The sequence below is a fragment of the Cervus elaphus genome, chromosome 7 (assembly GCF_910594005.1).
Source record: "Cervus elaphus chromosome 7, mCerEla1.1, whole genome shotgun sequence".
Lineage (NCBI taxonomy): Eukaryota > Metazoa > Chordata > Mammalia > Artiodactyla > Cervidae > Cervus > Cervus elaphus.
In genome coordinates, this window is record NC_057821.1 from 32,819,855 (window position 1) to 32,841,779 (window position 21,925).

Sequence of the window (21,925 nt, forward strand, 5' to 3'; positions counted from 1 at the left end):
TCCCATGGTTAACTGGTAAGATGGGCTCACTGAGCCCAAACTATTTGTACAAACAGTATGGTTTACATCAAACACCTGATTTTCTTCTGGGAGTCAGGAATCTGGCCATATACCAAACAGGGGGTACCTATGTGACTGGCCTCCAATAAAAACCCTGGGTGCTGACTCTCTAATAAGCTTTCTTGTTTGGGAACAGTTCATCTGTGTCATCACAGCTTGCTGCTGGGGGTATTAAGTGCATCCTAAGGGACTGCCTTGAGAGAGGACTGAAAGCTTGTGCCTGGTCCCCTTGGACGTCCCCTCATGTACCTTTTTCTTTTGCTGATCTTCCTTTGCCTTCTTTCACTGTAATAAATCATGGCCAGAAGGTCGAATATATGCTGAGTATTGTAGTCCTCCTAACAAATTATCAAATCTGGGCATGGTCTTGAAATCTTCCGACACAGTTGGAAGATCTATTGGGCTTATTTAAAGAAGCATGAGGGACTTCCCTGGTGGTCCAGTGGTTAAGAATCTGCCTGCCAATGCAGGGGACCCAGGTTTGATCCCTGGTCTGGGAAGATCCCATATGCCTCGGGGCAAGGAAGCCCGTGTGCCTTAACTACTGAACCCACCTGCTGAAGCATCCTAGAGCGCATGCTCGGCAACAAGAGACGCCACCGCAACGAAACGCCCACGCACCTCAACTGAGGGCATCCCCACTTCTGCAACTAGAGAGAGCCATGCGTAGCAACGAAGATCAGCGCAGCCAAATAAATAGATAAAAAGAAAAGTATAAGAGGAGCATGAGAAGATGATGGCCTTGCATTTTGGAGAATTGCCATTGTCTTTATATTTATTACACTTACTAAGGTAAGATCAATGTGCTCTAGGGGGTGAGGTTATAGACCTTAGAATGGAAAAGCATGAGATAAGGAGCCCAACTATGACTTGAGCAAGTAACTTTGCCAATTAAAGTTTCACTATCTTTACATGTAAAATGTAGATAACAATATTTACACCAAATAATTACTCCAGAGATTAAATGAGATAATGTGTCTAAAACTTACCTCTGTATTTGGCACAGAATCATAATTCAATACTGTTGCTGTGATTAAAGGAAGACAGTATTGAGTTGCATCTTCAAATATTCTTCTAGTTGAAAACATAGCCTATCTATGGTAGAGAAAAATCTAAATTATTCCTGATATTGAAGAAAGATTACAGAAAGAAGGAACTATACTTATATATTATCTTATATAAAATATATGCATTATATTTCATAATATTCATATTTCATACATTATGAATAGAAAATATTCACAATATGTATGGGCTTTCCAGATGGCTCAAACAGTAAAGAATCTGCCTGCAATGCAGGAGATCCAGGTTCGACCCCTGGATTGGGAGGATCCCTTGGAGAAGGGCATGGCAACCCACTCCAGTATTCTTGCCAGGAGAATTCCATGGACAGAGGGGCCTGATGGGTCTGTGGGCTTGCAAAGAGTTGGACACCACTGAGTAACTTGCACTTTCACTTTCAAAATATGTACATAAGATACATATGTGATATTTCAACTTATATTTTTTTCACATTATAAAGCTAATACACACTGTTAAGAGCATTTAAATGATAAAAAAATATAAAAAATAGAGAGTGAAGTTCCTCCATAATTTTACATCTTCCCTCCAAGATCTGGTGCTTATTCTTTTAGGTTTCTTTATGCGTATATAGACATACACAATTTGAAAGAAAAAGTGGATCACATTACCCATATTGTTTCATGTTCATTCACTAATATATCTTGGCACTTGGCATTTCCATGTCATTCCATGTAGGGCAACCTCATATTTTAAAATGAGAGTTGGCTTCCCATTGTTTGGACATGCCTTAGCCTGTTTAACCAAGCCCCTTCTGATAAACATTTGGATTAGGTGTAAAGCGAAGTTATTATAGACAGGGTTCCCATAAGTAAATTCTACAGTTTATTTAAAAATTTTTAAGAAGTCTTTTCGCTGCACCCTACAGCATGTGGGATCCCAGTTCTCCAATCAAGGATCAAACCTGTGACCCTGCATTGTCAGTGTGGTGTCTTTACCACTGGACTGCCAGCGAAGTCCCAGTGAATGCTACATTTTAGAGAACGGTTCCTGCTTTCTTCACTCCGTTGGGAGAAATGATAAAAGCATGAAAAGGGGGAAAATAAATAAAGAAAAATCTGGCTTTTTTCTCTTAACTAAATTGAGAGATAGACTTACTTAACCTGGAGATGTGGGCTGAGAGAGCTTGACTCATGCAACTTGCCTCCAAGGGCAACTTCAAGGTCAGGCAAGCTTAGACTACCAGCCAATCAGAATCTGATTTCTAAAAGAAAACTGAAGTGAAAAGGCTGTGTTCAAACAAAATTGAGATTGTAAAAGGTTGTACAGTGATTGATGTCTCCTTAAAAATTTGGCCTGGTTTGGATCCTGATTTGACCCAGAATATATATGAGACAACTGGGGGAATTTGACTACCAACTGGATACTTGATATTAAAGAATTTTAAACAAATGCATTAGATTTGGTCATGATGTTATAATTATGTTGATTAGAATCCTCAAGTTTCAGAGATACACACTGAGATCCTCGAAGATAAAATCATGATGTCTGGAGTTAGCTTCAGAATCATCCAGCTGGGGAGGAAAGAATTGTCTATATAAGAATATACAATGGGGCAATGATAGTCTCTTTGATAAGTGGTGCTGGCAAAACTGGAAAGCTATGTGCAAAAGAATGAAATTAAAACACTTCGTAACACCACACACAAAGATAAACTCAAAATGGATTAAAGACCTAAATGTAGACCATAAACTATAAAACTCTTAGAGGAAAACATAGGCAGAAAACTTGATGACGTAAATCAAAGCAAGATCTTCTATGACCCACCTCCTAGGGTAATGGGAATAAAAACAAAAATAAACAAGTGGAACCTAATTAAACTTAAAAGCTTTTTGCACAGCAAAGGAAACTACAAACAAGGTGAATAGACAATCCTCAGAATGGGAGAAAATAATAGCAAAGGAAACAACTGACAAAGAATTAATTTCCAAAATATACAAGCAGCACATACAACTCAATACCAGAAAAACAAACAACCCAATCAAAAAAGTGGAAAAAAGACTTAAACAGACATTTCTCCAAAGAAGACATACAGATGGCTGACAAGCACATGAAAAGATGCTCAACACCACTCATTATTAGAGAAATGCAAATCAAAACTACAATGAGATACCACCTCATACTAGTCAGAATGGCCATCATCAAAAAGTCTACCAACAATAAATCCTGGAAAGGGTGTGGAGAAAAAGGAACCTTTTTACACTGTTGGGATTGCAAATTGGTACAGCTGCTATAGAAGACAGTATAGAGATTCCTTAAAAAGCTAGGAATAAAACCACCATATGAAGCCAGTAATCCCACTCCTAGACACATACACTGAGGAAACGAAAACGGAAAAAACACATGTACCACAATGTTCACTGCAGCACTCTTTACAATATCTAGAACATGGAAGCAACCTAGATGTCCATCAACAGATGAATGGATAAAGAAGTTGTGGTACATATATACAAGGGAATACCATTCAGCCATAAAAAGGAACACATCTGAGTCAGTTCTAATGAGGTGGACAAATCTAGAGCCTATTATACCGAGTGAAGTAAGTCAGAAAGAGAAATATAAATATCATATACTAATGCATATATATGAAATCTAGAAAGATGGTACCAATAAATTTATTTTCAGGGCAGGAATGGAGAAACAGACATAGAGAACAAATCTATGGACATGGGGGAGGGGAGGAGGGAGAAGGTAAGATGTATGGAGAGAGTAACATGGAAATTTACAATTCCATATGTAACACAGATAGCCAATGGGAATTTGCTGGATGACTCGGGGAACTCAAACACGGACTCTGTGACAGGATGAAGAGTGGGATGGGGAGGGAGATGGGAAGGAGGTTCAAAAGGGAGGGGACAGTGTGTACCTAAGGCTGATTCTTGTTGATGTATGACAGAAAACCACAAAATTCTGTAAAGCAATTATCCTTCAATTAAAAAAAAATTTTTTTTTAAAGAATTGCCTATAAATGTGCATGTGTGAGGGTGTGTGAATAAATTATATAAGTTGGATTAAGGGAGTTGATGGTATCATTCTTTCTACTTTTGTATATTGTGAAATTTTCTGTAAGAGGTTGAAAAAACAACTAGGCCTTGATGACTAATTATGCCTGTGGGGGCAGAAAGAAGTTGTGAAAGGATGTGAGGGTGAGAAAAGGGCACTTTATCAGAGTTGATTGGTACTAATAATGGAATTTTATTCCCCTGGCCTTAGTCCAAGGGAATGGAACTTTTTATTCTTTTTTTTTTTTTAGTGTGGCGGCGCAGCGGCAGCCGCCCACGTCGTGGCTGTGGCCTTGCGACATGGCGACGCCACCGCCCGCGCGTCCCCTCCGCCCTGTGGCCGCCGGCGCCGGCCCTCCCCGCCGGAACTTTTTATTCTTAAGGGCACTGACTCATGGGAGGAAATGAAAGCAAACCAGGACATAGCTTTTAATTTTAAAAGATTTCTTTTAAATAAAGAGAAAGCATTGCCTTTAAAAATTCAAGAAAGAGGTCACAAAATTTGAATAAGAATCTGCAGTAATAACAATAAATGAGAAATAAACATGCCCAAATTAATGTTGCAGTCAGTCAGTTCAGTCGCTCAGTCATGTCCAACTCTTTGAGATCCCATGGACTGCAGCACGCCAGTCCTCCCTGCCCATCAGGGAGTAAACTCCCGGAGTTTACTCAGATTCATGTCCATCGAGTTGGTGATGCCATCCAACCATTTCATCATTTTCTCCCGCCTTCAGTCTTTCCCAGCATCAGGGTCTTTTCCAATGAGTCAGCTCTTCGCATCAGGTGGTCAAAGTATTGGAGTTTCAGCTTCAGCATCAGTCCTTCCAATGAATATTCAGGGCTGATTTTCTTTAGGATGAACTGTTTGGATGTCCTTGCAGTCCAAGGGACTCTCAAGAGTCTTCTCCAACACCACAGTTCAAAAGCATCAATTCTTTGGGCTCAGCTTTCTTTATAGTCCAACTTTCACATCCATACATGACTACTGGAAAAACCATAGCTTTGACTAGTTGGACCTTTGATGGCAAAGTAATGTCTCTGCTTTTTAATATGCTGTCTAGGTTGGTCATAGCTTTTCTTCTAAGGAGCAAGAATCTTTGCTTCCAAGGAGCAAGCATGGCTGCCATCACCATGTGCAGTGATTTTGGAGCCCCAAAAAATAAAGTCTGTCATTGTTTCCCCATCTATTTGCCATGAAGTGATGGGACCAGATGCCATGATCTTAGTTTTCTGAATGTTGAGTTTTAAGCCAACTTTTTCACTCTTCTCTTTCACTTTCACCAAGAGGCTCTTTAGTTCTTCTTTGCTTTCTGCCATAAGGGTGGTGTCATCTGCTATCTGAGGTTATTGATATTTCTCCTGGCAATCTTGATTCCAGCTTGTGCTTCATCTAGCCCAGCATTTCTCGTGATGTACTCTTCATAGAAGTTAAATAAGCAGGGTGACAATATACAGACTTGATGTACTCCTTTCCTGATTTGGAACCAGTCTGTTGTTCCATGTCTAGTTCTGACTGTTGCTTCCTGACCTGCATGCAGATATGTCAAGAGGCAGGTCAGGTGGAGGTGTGGGTCAGTGGTGGCCTGCTGCACGGTTGAGGGTACTGAGTGTAGCAGTACACGCATGGGACTTTTTGAAGGAGGTCGCCATTATCTTCATTACCTCCACCATAGTTTGGCCCCAGGTAAATAACAGGGAGGGAACACAGCTCCACCCATCAACAGAAAATTGAATTAAAGATTTACTGAGCATGGCTCAGCCCATTAGAACAAGACCCGGTTACACCCTCAGTCAGTCTCTCTCATCAGGAAGCTTCCATAAGCCTCCTATCCTTCTCAATCAGAGGGCAGCAGACTGAAAACCACAGTCACAGAAAACTAACCAATCTGATCACATGGACCACAGCCTTGTCTAACTCAATGAAACTATGAGCCATGCTGTGTAGGGCCACCCAAGACAGGTCATGGTGGAGAGTTCTGACAAAATGTGGTCCACTGGAGAAGGGAATGGCAAACCATTTCAGTATTTTTGCCTTGAGAAACCCATGAACAGTATGAAAAATTAATGTTGCAAATAGTGGTAAATAAAGTGGTGTCAAAATTGATCTTAAAGATTAAAGGAGAGAGAAATTACTCCTGATCTGGGTGGGAGTGTCAAACAGCATGAAACAGTGATTTGTTTGGTCAGTAGATCTGGATCCAAATCTCCTCTCTGCCAGTTACTAGCTGTAATGTCACATTTAACCTCTCTGAGTATCAGTTACAGGCAGAACATCTTGCCAAACTTACAGCTTTGGTGTAAAAAATAGAAACATTGACGATGAATGACATAATTATTGGCACATAGATTAAAAGTAACAGTTATAAAAAAAAAAAAAAAGTAACAGTTATGACTGATCCGAGTTGTTGCATGGCAGATATCAACACAACCTTGTAACTCAGTTATCTTCCAATTAAAAAAAAAAGAAACTAGCTAACAACAACAACAACAACAAAAACTGCAGCCTGATAGTGTGGATATAATATTAACACTTTTCATATTCATTTTTCAAAGAAATGATAATAAGTCAATATCTTTGAGTTTAAAAAGTCATCTTTTTTTTTTGACTGACTAGCATTCATTCCCTCTTCCTAACAGGACAGCCAATTTCAAGCACTTCTCCCCCATCATGTGTAGCCTTGATGGGAGAGTAATTCCAGTGGGCTGTCTCTAACTTTCTCTCATGACCTTGGCAGAGCAAACTCTCTTTTGAGATTCTGACAACTGGCTTATCCCAGACATCCTGGAAGAGCATTCCTGCCAGGAAACAGATCCTTTAGTTCTGTTTTGCTCCCAGAGCTACCTAGGATCCTGCCAACTTCCAAGGCAAGCTCTCTTAGCTTCTTATTGATTTGCAGAGCTATCCATTTCTTCACAATAGCTCATTTGGTGGAGGTAGCCAGTGTTGGGTTTTCCCATTAGCAAGCAAAAATTTTCATTCTTTTATTCCAAATGATGGTTGCTTAAAGATTCTTGGAGAAAGAAGCTTTGTAGGAAACAGAGAAAGATGGGGCTTGAGGGAGCAAAATTCAGCAGAAAGGTACAAGAGGAAGGAGGGGGAGACAAAGGAAGAAAGGCTAAATTTTTTACATCCCTTCCCTGTCCCAGCAACAGCCAGATCCACCTCTCAACCGAACCAGCTTCTTACTGCGGCCTGTACTTCAGATCCTACCCCTCCAAACTGCCCAGGGCCTATCTGCAACTTCACAGGCACATCCCTTGCATGTGTTTCCCCACCCATCAACCAACCAGTCATTCCATCCCTGCCCCACCCCTGCCAAGCCCTCAGACCTGCCTCACCCTTGTTTGTCTCTATTGGACAATTATTTTACGTTGACATATTCAGGTGAAGATGACCTGAAGTAGGAAATTAAGACTTGTATCTTTTCGCAGAAGTGCTCCTTTAAAAATAGAATCTAGGCCTGACAAGTGGTTGCTTTTTAAACAAACATACTATGACAAACCTAGACAACATATTAAAAAGCAGAGACATTTTTTTGGCTGAGTAATAATCATAGAAAGAATGAATTTGAGTCAGTTCTACTGAGGTGGATGAACCTAGCACCTGTTATGCAGAGTGAAGTGAGTCAGAAAGAGAAAGATAAATACCATATTCTAATGCTGTTGTAACCACGCGTTCCGGGAAACAAACTCAGAAGGACAATGCAGATAGTGGAGTGCAGTTAATTATACTGGCAGGCCCAAGGCAGAGTCTCCTCTTAGCCAAGGACCCCGACCAGCATTTGTGAAAATCTTTTATACCCCATGTGTACATGTCCGAACCCACCACCCCAAATTCCCTGAGACTTACATAAACAAAGGAAGGGTAAATACAATCACAATAACCCCATTAATCATGTGTTATGTGTTCAAACAGTTAATAATCAATAAGCCCGCGGTTACATTCCAACCAGTTAATAACTGATAAGCCTGTGATTACATTCCGATAGATACAGAAAAAAGTAGGCAGATTAGAGTATGTTTTCTCTTAGGCGATGAGCAACCTGGATATGATCTTCAAGGTTCCCCTGTCCAGAGGGGGTCTTATCCTTCTGTTGTCATTTCCATAGGCACTAAGCCCAGAGTTCAGAGTCCATTAGAGAGGTAGCTGAGCATGATCAGCATGGACAGGCCTCAGATGGAGTCCAGGCCCTGTGAATTCCTTCTTTATTCTTCCCTCTTAGTTTCTGTAACAAGCATCATTTATTGAGATATATATTGTACCCTAGCCCTCCAGCCACCCACATGAGAGAACACTGTCAACCTCTGGGTTACAAAATTCACAAGGCATTGTAAGAAGCAGGGCCCACAAAGCAGAACTATCAAGGCAACTATAACAGTGGTAAATATAGTTTTTCACAAATTGCCCTTCACCCAAGATAGGACTGAAGTCTAGAAAGGAATGTTTTCATCTGACATTCCTTTTACCTGGTTTTACCTGTCCTCTAAAGCAGTCAATACATTGCCAGATAAGTCAGGAATGCATACACAACATTCAACCTTAATTATAGCACAGATCCCTCCTTGAGCAGCTGTGAGTATGTTCAAAGCCATTCTATTATAAATTACTGCTTTTTTCATTTGAATTTGTTCTTCATTTAAGGCTTGGATGGCTTTTGTTCTATCTAGGAGGGTCTGTTTTGTGAAATTAGTCAAGGCCTCTACTTTAATCATAATATCTGTTGTCCCTATAGAGGGTACGAATAAGGCAGCAATATACTCATACCATTGAAAGACAGATCTTGTCCACCTAGCATGTAAATAAGGTAGATTTACCAGGGCTGGTTGTAGGTTAGGCTTTTGTTACACTGGCATTTATATCAAATGTAACCCCATGACCCGAGACTATTGACTGTAGGTCATACATCAAGAGAGCAAGGAGAGGTTATGATTGACAAGAGAGAGGAAAGTCCTTTTGTCATCCTAGAAAAGAGCAGAGTGGTTTAAAATCTCCTTGGCAGAGTGGTGACACCCACCAAGGAAGTCCATCCATCACTGACAGAGGCATAGCCCCATGTACCCAGCAGTTGGAAGTGTTGTGAAAGTCTGCGTAGGAATGTGCCCATGAGATGAAAACATTGTCCTGAGTTGAAACAGAAGTTAAATTCAAAATCACGTTGATGAGGCCAAGCAGCAGGAGTTGATTGTGCAGCTTCATCCTGAAGGGGCTCTTCTGGGATCTTTTTTTCCTTTTTCTTAAGGATGGTCTTAGTCTCTCGAGGGTCAGTGGGGTCCTTCTGTGCAGTCCACTCAGGGTTTTTTTGGGTCTGTGTGGTATGTTTTCTTTACCCTTGTACGATGGATCTAAGGGACAATACCTGCAACTTTAACTGCAGTAGGGGTAGTTAGAATAACTACGTATTGGGCCCTTTTACATAGGGGCTAGCGAATCATGTTTCTAATCTTTGACCCATACTTGGTCACCAAGCGTAAACTCATGAATCTGTTCCCCAAGGGGGAATGGCACCTTTTCTTATACAAACTTAGTTACCCGATTTATTACCTTACCCAGTTCCATCTGCTGTGAAATCTTATCCCCCCCCTTACCTGAGGCAAATTTGTTGACACCTGTTTTATTATGGGAGGGGGCCTCCCATACACAATTTCGTATGGAGAATAGCCTTGGGACTGTGGGGTCATTCTGAGTCTGAGCAGAGCTGTCAGAAGCAAGTCCACCCAGGAACAGTCAGTCTCTATGATCCACTTGGAGAGTCTCTTTAAGTGTCTGGTTGGTTCATTCCACCATCTCAGAACTCTGGGCCTGTATGCAGTGTGCAGTTTCCATTTGATGTTTAAAGTTTTGCTTACTTGTGGTACTAAATCAGCTACAAAAGCCGGGCCATTGCCTGAACCAATGCTGGTAGGAAGTCCAATTTGGGAACTATTTCCCTAAGCAGGCACCGGGCTACCTCTGATGCTCTTTCAGTCCAGGTAGGAAAAGCTTCTACCCATCCTGAGAATGTACATACCATGACCAGCAGGTAACGGTACTGTCGGTGAGGTTTCATTTCAGTGAAGTCCACTCCCAGGTGTTTAAAGGGCAGCGTACCTTTCAGCTGAATACCCGGAGGTTTTTGTCTGAATACCTGAGAGGCAGCATTAACCTGTGAGCAGGCAGCATGGCCTAGGTGGGTCGCTTGGTGCGTTTGTCTTACCAGAGTGTGTGCCAGCTCCTCCGGTACCAGTAATTTGCCACTTGGCACTTCCCATCATCTCTTTTCAGTCTTGATGGCCCTTTCTGCTTTGGCTAACCTGACAGCCATTGTCCTTGTTTCATCAGGCTAGTGCCATCAGTATATAGGACCCAGTTAGGGTCTGGAACCTTGAGCCCTTTTTTAAAACAAAACCCAGATACCTTACCTCCTCCTTGCAGATCTGCGCCTTCTTCGACACCTGGTAACCTGCTTCCATCAGCAGCTGGAGCAGTGCTTTTGTCCCTTTCCAGCATTTTTCTCAGCAGCCAGCAGCAGGTCTCATCCCCATATTGTAGGAGCCAACATCCATACCCTTCCAGATGGAATGAGTCCAGGTCAGAAGCCAAGGCTTCCCCAAAGATGGCTGGGGAGTTCTTAAACCTTTGTGGGGGAGTCCAGATGAGCTGTTGTTTGGTGCTCCCGACTGGATCTTCCCATTCAAAGGCAAAGATGGGCTGTGACACCGGGGCGCGGCATACGCAGAAGAAGGCATCCTTGAGATCTAGGCAAGTATAAACTTTAGTCCTCGGCGGGAAGAGGCTAAGTAGGGTGTAGGGGTTTGGAACAGTGGGGTGTAAAGTCACAGTAGCCTGGTTGACTAGCCTGAGCTCTTGTACAGGCCTATAGTCCTGTCCTCCTTCTTTTTTGACTGGCAGGATCGGCGTATTCCAAGCCGACTGGCACTCTACTAGAATGCCCACTTGTTTCTTTTTTTTTTTTCCCACTTGTTTCAATCTATTGACGTGGGGCAGTATGCCAGCCCGGGCCTCTATTGGTAGCGGGCACTGGTGCTTTCTAACTGGGATGGTGCCTGGTTTGAGTTTTATTATCACTGGGGCTTGATGTTTAGCCAGCCCGGGGTTGGGGGTGGGGGGTGTCTTCCGCCCAGACCTCAGGGAACAATTGAGTTAGCTCTCTCTCATGCTCTTTCGGCCCACCTGGTTCTTCCTTTGGAGGCTCATGCAACCTCCACTCACCTTGGGGTGGTATTGAGAGAGACAGCAAATAAGTCATAGAGTCCATCCACAAGGTGGGCCTCTCCTCAGGGGAGAAAGTCACTGGTGCTCCTAGTTTGGAGAGCAAGTCTCTTCCCAATAGGGGTACTGGGCACTCAGAAATGTAGAGGGATTCATGAATCACTTGGTGCCCCCCACCCCCCCATCTGACATTTTCTGGGCTGGCAAAACGATTTAAACGTCTCTTCTCCCGATACCCCAGTTACAGCGGTAGTCTTTTTGGACAGTGGTGCCACAGGTTTTGTTACTACCAACAGTTCTGCTCCTATATCCACCATGAAGTCAATGTTTTGGTCCCCCAATTTTAAGGTTACCATGGGCTCTCAGGGACCTGATATCTCTGAGCCCCAGCAGCCCTATTTAATTTTCAAGTCAGCAAGCCCCACAACTGCGGGAGCTTCCTCTTCCTTCTTTGCCTTAGGGCATTCATTCTTCCAGTGGCCAAAAGCTTGGCACCGGGCACACTGGTTTGGCTGTAACGGGGCCAGGGCCTCCCTTGGGACCGGTTGAAGGACTGTCCTGCCCCTGGGGCAGAGGAGGTTTTCCGGAGGGCCCGAGATAGACTTTCCCAGAGCAGCAGCTAGCACTGTAAGTCTCTGTTCTCTTTCGTTCCCTCCGGCTCTCTGGCAGAGCGCAGTCTATGCTTAATTCCAACGTCTCCCTCCCCTTCTTGTCAATACTCACCGGGAGAAGCCGGTATAGCTTGGGCGGTTCGGCTGGACCCGGATCCTGAAAATGTTGGCCAGAGGCTTCTGTCACCAGGACGGGAGCCTGCCCAAACGGCGGCTCTACGAACTCCGGGAGAGCTGGCGGAAGAGCAGCGGCTGCTGCAGGAACTTCACCTGGCCCTGGATCGGGCCTTAAGGCGGCCTCCGGTCCTGGTGGAGCACTGGGAGGCGGGCGCGTCATTAACCAGCATGGGGGAGGGGCCAGGTCATCCCCATCCAAATCCTGTTGAATTTCCTTTTTTATCATCAGTCAATTTTTGTGCCATTAATATTTTCCCCTTTCCCTTCTGGATACAGAACCTTGTCCAAGTAGGAGGGTCTTGAGCTAACCCTAGCCATGAGTCAATATATGGATATTGATCCAGGTGACCTGGCTGTCCTGTGACTACTGTATAGACTGCTTCCACTATTTTTAAGTTCATGGTCTTCTCTAGTGGCCATCCTACTCCCATGGGAGGCCATTTGACCTCACAGAGTATGTGCAGGCAGTTAGGCTTTATCTTCACCCCATAGTCTCCTCCTAATCCCTTTTTAAACTTTTTAATCATGCACTCCAATACAGTTGCCTTAGATTCACTTCCCCCCATCTTGCTTACTTTTTCGGACCTTCTTCTACTTTTCCTTTTCATTCTGTCTACGAAGTTCTCAGTACCCTATGTACTTCTGATACTTCCACTCAATGACATTTAAATTGCCATTCTGCCTCCTTTCTAATTGGGGTGAGAAGAGCCTTACCTCCAGGTCCCAGAGGGAGAAGGGGAATTGGCGTGTCTTCACCTGCCAGTCAGCACGGCCGAACCAGAACACCACATGGTCCAAGACTGTTTCTCCCTTAACTTTCAAAGTCCATTCTGCCTTGGTGGGCTTGATCAGGTGTGGATGAAAACACAGATGGGTTAAATATCCCATGTCCCAGGCCATCTCCGGAAAAGCCAGTTCATACTCACTTATGTATCCCCCTCCTTCTAGCCTAACAATTTCGAGGGGGTCAAGAATTTCACAGCAGACGGGACACCTCCTGGTGGAGGGCAGAATATGAGCATACAAGGACCAGTTTCCTATCCTAAAAATCCCCTGGCGATCGCTGGTAATAATTTTCCCTGAGATGGCGTGGACACAGCTCCTAAATGACCTTCACAAATTTCCTTCCTAAACCCTAGCATGCTCGCCGACCTGTGTACCAAGCAATCACCGCCTGCCTATTCCAGGCTCCTGTGGGTCCCCGCTCCTTCTAGTCCCTCCCAGGGGGGTGATCAGACCCCCTCTTCCACCCTGCTGGGTGGGCTCCTCCCCACCTGAGCGCTCAGTTCCTCTGCTGCTGTTCATTACCTGCCAAAGCGAAGAAACCGGGGGTTGAAAGGCCGAATTCTTCCAGAGGGGCAAGGCGCCTTCTCCCCTCTAGGAGATTCAAGCCACAAAGCCTCGGGGTGGCCTCAAATGAGACCTGTCTCTTCAAAGTGAGGAGTTTCCCAGCCAATGCACCAAATGTTGTAGCCACGCGTTCTGGGAAACAAACTCACAGAAGGATAATGCAGATAGTGGAGTGCAGTTTATTACACCGGCAGGTCCAAGGTAGAGTCTCCTCTTAGCCAAGGAACCCGACCAGCATTTGTGAAAATCTTTTATACCCCATGTGTACGTGGGTGGGGTACGGAGTACCCCGGACGTCTGAACCCACCACCCCAAATTCCTTGAGACTTACATAAACAAAATAAGGGTAAATACAATCACAATAACCCCATTATTCATGTGTTATGTGTTCAAACAGTTAATAATCAATAAGCCCGTGGTTACATTCCAACCAGTTAATAACTGATAAGCCTGTGATTACATTCCGATAGATACAGAAACAATTTATGACCTATCCAGAGGCAGGGGTGATTAGAGTATGTTTTCTCTTAGGTGATGAATAACCTGGATACGATCTTCAAGGTTCCCGTGTCCAGAGGGGGTCTTATCCTTCTGTTGTCGTTTCCATAGGCACTGAACACAGAGTTCAGAGTCCATTGGAGAGGTGGCCGAGCACGATCAGCATGAACAGGCCTGAGATGGAGTCCAGGCCCTATGAATTCCTTCTTGCATGCATATATACACAATCTAGAAAAATGGTACTGAAGAATTTATTTACAGGGCAACAATGGAGAAACAGATATAGAGAACAGACTTATGGACATGGGGAGAGAGAAGGAGAGGGTGAGATGTATGGAAAGAGTAACATGGAAACTCACATTACCATATGTAAAATAGAGAGTCAACAGAATTTTCTGTATGGCTCAGGAAACTCAAACAGGGGCTCTGTATTAACCTAGAGGGGTGGGATGGGGAGGGAGATGGGAAGGAGCTTCAAAATGGGGGATATATATATATATATATATATATATATATATATATATATATATATATATGCACACACACACCTATGGCTGATTCATGTTGAGGTTTGACAGAAAACAGAAAATTCTGTAAAGCAATTATCCTTCAATAAAAATACATAAATTAAAAAAAAAAAAAAAAAAAGCAGAGACATTACCAACAAAGTTCTGTCTAGTCAAAGCTATGGTTTCTCCAGTAGTCATGTATGGATGTCAGAGCTGGACTATAAACAAAGCTGAGAGCTGAAGAATTGGTGCTTTTGAGCTGTGATGTTGGAGAAGACTCTTGAGAGTCCCTTGGACTGCAGGGAGATCCAACCAGTCAATCTCAAAGGAAATCAGTCCTGAATATTCATTGGAAGGACTGATGCTGAAGCTCTAATACTTTGGCCACCTGATGCGAAGAACTGACTAACTGGAAAAGGCCCTGATGTTGGGAAAGATTGAAGGCAGGAGGAGAAGGGGATGACAGAGGATGAGATGGTTGAATGGCATCACTGACTCAATGGACATGAGTTTGAGTAAGCTCTGGGAGTTGGTGATGGACACGGAAGCCTGTGTGCTGCAGTCCATGGGGTTGCAGAGTCAGACACAACTGAATGACTGAACTGACATGAACTCAAACATCCAAGAAAATTAAACCTATTAAAATCATGACTTCAGAGACTACTGAGTTATTTAATAATGTACCTATATCTCCTCAGATTTCTGAAACTCATTTTTGGTAGTTTCTTTCAGCACTTAAAGCCTGATTTTTCTCATTCAATGTATATATTCTGAGTGACTGCTGCTGCTGCTGCTAAGTTGCTTCAGTCGTATCTGACTCTGTGCGACCCCATAGATGGCAGCCCACCAGGCTCCGCCGTCCCTGGGGTTCTCCAGGCAAGAACACTGGAGTGGGCTGCCATTTCCTTCTTCTTTTTTTTTTTTTTTTTGCTATTTCCTTCTCCAATGTGTGAAAGTGAAAAGTGAAAGTGAAGTCGCTCAGTCGTGTCCGACTCTTCACGACCCCATGGACTGCAGCCCACCAGGCTCCTCTGCCCATGGGATTTTCCAGGCAAGAGTACTGGAGTGGGTTGCCATTGCCTTCTAGGATGCTACAAACTTTGGGTCTGAGACCAGTTATGGTTCTAAAACTGTTAGCTTCAGAAAGGACACAGATACATTAAGCAATTATAAGCAGCAATGGGGGAGGGGATAGTTAGGGAGTTTGTGATTAACATGTACACACTGCTATATTTAAAATGGATAGGGCTTCCCTGGTGGCTCAGTGGTAAAGAACCTGCATGCAAATGCAGTAGACATGGGTTTGATCCCTGGTCTGGAAAAATCCCATGTGCTGTGGAGCAACTAAACCCATGTGCCTCAACTATTGAGCCTGTGCTCTAGAAACCGTGCTCCACAACAAGAAAAGTCATCGCAATGAGAAGCTCATGTACCACAGCTAGAGAGTAGCCCCTGCTGCCTGCAACTAGAGAAAAGCCCAAGGAGCAAAAGACCCCAGCATAGTAAAAATTAAATAAACAAATAAAATTATTTCAAAAATAAACAAAATGGATAACCAACAAGGATCTACTGTATAGCACAAGGAATGCTGTTCAATATTATGTAACAACCTAAATAGGAATAGAATTTGAAAGAGAATAGACACATATATTATGTATAACTGAATCATTCTGCTGTATACCTGAAGCTATCACAACATTGTAAATCAGCTATATTGCAATATAAAATAAAAAGTTAAAAATAAAATAAAAGAGCTATATCTTTAAAAAAGAAGCAGGAGATTCAGATAATTCATTTCTTTCTTCCTTTTTTATTTAATTAAAAAATTCTTTTTTTTTTCTATCAGATAATTCATTCTTAAACAAGCAAGTGTTTTTTAGGACTATATACGGCTTGCAGAAAGTTCTTTGCAACATCCAAAACATGTGAGCAAATTGACATCTTTTAAAGGTGGTCATAGCTCTAGCACCTGAATTGTGGTTTCCAGACATTTATTTCCAACAAAAGAAGCCAAAGCTTTTAGGAGAAATAGCAGATTTGAAATTTGGAGCAGGAAAACCACCAGATAAATGTGGAATATCTTATCATACAAGAGGCAAGGAGCTGTCAAATACCATTGGGATCATCTCAAAATGACTCACAGAAGTCAATCTGAAGAGAGTCCCACTGGCCAAAATGAACTTATCTGAGCATTAAGATTAATGGTGTGGATTAAAATTCATCAAATATGTTAACTCAATGAATTCAAATGGTACTAAAAAGAAATTGGAGGATTGGGGAAAGAATCAAGCATTTATCCTCCCTTTCATTTACAAACTATACAGTTAGGTAACTAGTCAATAAAGGGAAACATCTTACAAAAGGATTATAGTTAATTTATTTTAAAAAAGGAATAACAGGTCACCATCTTGCACATCCTAATAAAATAATGAACCACAGTGGTGGTGGTTTAGTCACTAAGTTGTGTCTGACTCTTGCGGCCCCACGGACTGTAACATTCCAGGCTCCTCTGTCCATTGGATTTCACAGGAAAGAATACTGGAGTAGGTTGCCTTTTCCTTCTCCAAACCGAACATCAAAGGTTGGAGACATTACAAAAAGACAGAGTCTAACTTCTCCAGAGGGAAAAAGGTTTCATCAGTTAATATAGGGCAACATTTCTCAAAGTGTGTTGTCTTAAATTCTGTCTCTATTAGCTGTGATGCCAAAAATTATTTTCATCTTAAATAAGCTTGGGGAATGTGGAACACAGTATCCTTTCTTTCTTGATGATTCATAGTGCACATTAGTATATTAAATTCCTTCAATAAACAATGAAAAAAAAGCAAGTCTGACATCATGGGCATCCTGATAGAAGAAACAAAGCTTTACCTTATGGAACACTCAAGAGAAACACTGAACTTGAACCTAATCAAGCCTCTAGAGTCAACTAGAGGAAATACATAAGAAGGCAGAGGGACATGTTAAATTTTTCCATGGGGATACAATCTGCAAGATTCAGATGGTGTAAAACTCTGAGGATCAAAAAACATAGTTTCTTCTACAAACACATTTTTAGGGGAAAGGAAACTGAAAGGAGTCTACTAATGAAAAGAGACTTAAAAGATACATCAGCCAATCATAACACAGGAAGCTTGTTTAGATCCTGAAATTTTTTAATGCCAAAAAAACTCCATTTATGACAGTTACGAGACAATTGGAAATTTGAACACTAACTATTTAATACTAGTGAAGAATATTTCAGATGTAATATCAGCATACAGTTTTGTTTAAAAAGGGTCATTGCTTTTAGAGATTTATATATAAATACATGGATATAAGGGATTTATTTTCAAAAAATACTGGGTAGAGAGAAATGAACGGGAGTTTGGCTGGGGCCCTGGGTTGGCTGTGGGTTGATGGTTGTGCTAGGTAATGGGTACATGAGAGGTCATATTATTTTGTCTACTATTGTGTGTATTTCAGATTCTCAGTGGCAGAACATTTTCAAAAAGAATGGTTATAATTTTTAAGTGGCTCTTTAGTGTCATATCTCACAAAGGAGGAGAGTAGATCAAGGCAAGTCTGTTTTTCACAATGTTTAGAAAGATAAATACCAAATGATCATTGGTGGCTGCCTCTAGGGATAGAATGACAAGGATGGAGCAGAGGAGATTTGATTTCTTCTTAAATAATCTTACAGTCTTTTCTTTTAACAATAAATATGTATGTACTTTTATATTATATAAAGTTTAAGAAAAAAAATTTCTTTTTGTGTCTATTAACTTAGCTCAGATGATCACAAATACCCAGTTCCTTAAAGTAGCAAAAGCATTTTTATAACAGTCACTGAAATGAAAGAGCATCATATGTTTTGACATGTAAAATTCTGATGCATTTTTTGAAGCCTTGTGATGATATAGTTCTGAGTCATACACAAAATCAAATAGATCATATTAATGAGGCATAAATTGACTTTAGAAAATGAGTGTAGAGCCAGGGGAAACCAAGTCAAGGACTAGAGCCAGAGACTCCCCACCCACTCAGAGGCTCTATAATTTACTTGTCCAAATGGCCAGATCTAACAGGGATTGGGGACACCATATAACAAATTAAGGGGGTAAAAAAATGTGCTTATGTTACTTACTCTTTCTTGCATGCCTGTGGCATTTAACTTTTGTTGATAGAACCCAGGGTAGAAAGCACAAAATATAATTTGTGACAAATTTATATAAGAGTCTCCCTTTGTTTTTGTGATCTGTGTCTTCAAATATGTTATCTCATTCAGGAGGTCATTTATTCGTTCAATTTACCTGTGATGGGAGGCAATATAGTATGATGGTAAACGCTTTTGTTTCTGTTTGCTTCAAACCCCTTAGCAAGCATTTAAATGGCAGCTACTGTGTGTGCAGTGAGATGTGACAGAGGTAATTATAGCCATAACAACCATTCTTTCAATAAATATTTGTGGTGCTTCCTAGGAGCCAAGTGTTATTATAAATCCTGTGGAGAGAGGTGAACAAAGCAGAATTCCTTCTCTTAAGGAGTTTATGATCTAGTGGGATAGAGAGGTAATAATATACAAACATATAATGTCAAATACTGATACACATTTTGAAGAAAAACAAAGCAGGGTATGTAGATCGCTATGGGAGTGCTACTGATGATCACATATTAAAAGGTTACTCTGTGGCAAATGCAATAGTAGGAGCTTTGTATCCATAAGCTCAGTAACTCCACAATCTATGTGAAGCAGGCATGGTAGAATATTTCACTGTTACAGATGTGGAAAAGCTCAGTCGTGTCCAACTCTTTGCGACCCCATGGGCTGTACAGAATTCTCCAGGCCAGAATACTGGAGCAGGTAGCCTTTCCCTTCTCCAGGGGATCTTGCCAACTCAGGGATTAAACCCAGGTTTCCTGCATTGCAGGCAGATTCTTTACCAGCTGAGCCACAAGGGAAGCCCAAGAATACTGGAGTGGGTAGCCTTTCCCTTCTCCAGCGGATCTTCCTGACCCAGGAATTGAACCAGGGTCTCCTATATTGCAGTTGGCTTCTTTACCAACTGAGCTATCCGAGAAGCCCACAGATGTGGAAACTGAGGCTTAAAGCGATGAAGGTCTGGGACATAGGTACACCTATGGCTGATTCATGTTGCTGTTTGGCAGCAACCAACACAATACTGTAAAGCAATTATCCTTCAATTAAAAATTAATAAATTAAAAAAAAAGAGGTGAAGGTCCTTCAGTGAATAAAGTGGAAACAGCAGATTTGAACCTCCTCTTTCTTCCCCAACTCCCCTCCTGTCCCTTCCCACCCACCCCCCCTCCCGAGTTTTAAACTTTGGGATCTTAACCATTATAATGGAGGCACAGTAGAGAGATGGCAAGCCTCATTAAGATGGAAAAATGACCTCTCTCTTTTACCAATGGCCATGTTGTATGCTATCCCTGGGTCTCTTTCTTCATCTACAAAACAAAGATAATCACACCTACGTATAGTGTAGTTTTTATGATTACATAGTAAAATATTTGTAAATCAGTAAGAACACATTGGTTTATCAAAAGTTCTCGATACATGTTATAGTCTCAAATAAAATTGAGGGTCAGGTCATGAGGGGGTTAATAAAGACTGGGAATTTGCAGGTGGCACCTGATTACACAAGTCATGGGTGTATCAGGAGACCTCTGGGTGTTTGGGGAGGAATTGGGAGGACAATAAAGGCCAACATCATCCACCTCACATTTGCCTCAGGCAGGTCCTGGATGCATGTGTAACATGTGAAGAAAGAGTAGCACCTAAATAGTTAACAAAACTGTTTTATAAAAGTCAACAGCAGGGGATTGTACAGGTTGCTTTCTTTTAATTAATAAGGACCATCTCAACTTGCTGCTTCAATAGTGTTTCCTCAAACTAGCTGATAATCAAAATAATCTGGGGATCTTGTTGAGAGCATAAACTCAAAGTTCCAGGGTAAATTATTTCTATGGTGGGGAAATTTTGAGGGCCACTAATGTAAAGGCAAAGCCTTTGACTGTGTGGATCACAATAAACTGTGGAAAATTCTGAAAGAGATGAGAATACCAGACCACCTGACCTGCCTCTTGAGAAACCTATATGCAGGTCAGGAAGCAACAGTTAGAACTGGACATGGAACAACAGACTGGTTCCAAATAGGAAAAGGAGTATGTCAAGGCTGTATATTGTCACCCTGCTTATTTAACTTACATGCAGAGTACATCATGAGAAACGCTGGGCTGGAAGAAGCACAAGCTGGAGTCAAGATTGCCGGGAGAAATATCAATAACCTCAGAAATGCAGATGACACCACCCTTATGGCAGAAAGTGAAGAGGAACTAAAAAGCCTCCTGATGAAAGTGAAAGAGGAGAGTGAAAAAGTGGCTTAAAGCTCAACATTCAGAAAAGTAAGATCATGGCATCTGGTCCCATCATTTCATGGGAAATAGATGGGGAGACAGTGGAAACAGTGGCTGACTTTATTTTTTGGGGCTCCAAAATCACTGCAGATGGTGACTGCAGCCATGAAATTAGAAGACGCTTACTCCTTGGAAGGAAAGTTATGACCAACCTAGATAGCATATTAAAAAGCAGAGACATTACTTTGCCAACAAAGGTCTGTCTAGTCAAGGCTATGGTTTTTCCAGTGGTCATGTCTGGATGTGAGAGTTGGACTGTGAAGAAAGCTGAGCACCGAAAAATTGATGCTTTTGAACTGTGGTGTTGGAGAAGACTCTTGAGAGTCCCTTGGACTGCAAGGAGATCCAACCAGTCCATCCTAAAGGAGATCAGTCCTGGGTGTTCATTGGAAGGACTGATGCTGAAGCTGAAACTCCAGTACTTCGGCCACCTGATGCGAAGAGTTAACTCATTGGAAAAGACCCTGATGCTGGGAGGGATTGGGGGCAGGAGGAGAAGGGGACAACAGAGGATAAGATGGCTGGATGGCATCACCAACTCGATGGACATGAATTTGAGTAAACTCCAGGAGTTTGTGATGGACAGGGAGGCCTGGCATGCTGCAATTGATGGGGTCACAAAGAGTCGGACACAACTGAGCGACTGAACTGAATTGATCTAAACTGAATGTAAAGGGAACAAAAACATTTGTTCATTGCTTTATCCCCAAAACCTAGAACAGCACCCAGTAGGTAGGAATCAATTAATATTTGCTGAATGAAATCTCTGTATTCTCACCTGCTTCCTATCATTCCTTCCCCAAACACACTGGGGATTTTACCTTGGTGAAATACTCTCTGAGATGCTCTGAATATTCAATTTAAGAGTCTTAGGGATGGGCCCTACATAGAGAAAAAAGAAGTTGAGATTTAAGAAGCATGGTCAGGATTTGCTTGCTCCAAACTCTTCCTCTCTGTGCCCACGAATGGTAGCAATTTCTACCACTGCAGCTCTTCTTGGGTTAAGATGTG

At 42.1% G+C, this 21,925-nt stretch overlaps 1 pseudogene; it reads right to left on the bottom strand.

Moving 5' to 3' along the window:
- Positions 1-8,163: 8,163 nt before the first annotated feature.
- LOC122696825 lies at positions 8,164-10,804 on the bottom strand (annotated as a pseudogene).
- Positions 10,805-21,925: the final 11,121 nt, after the last annotated feature.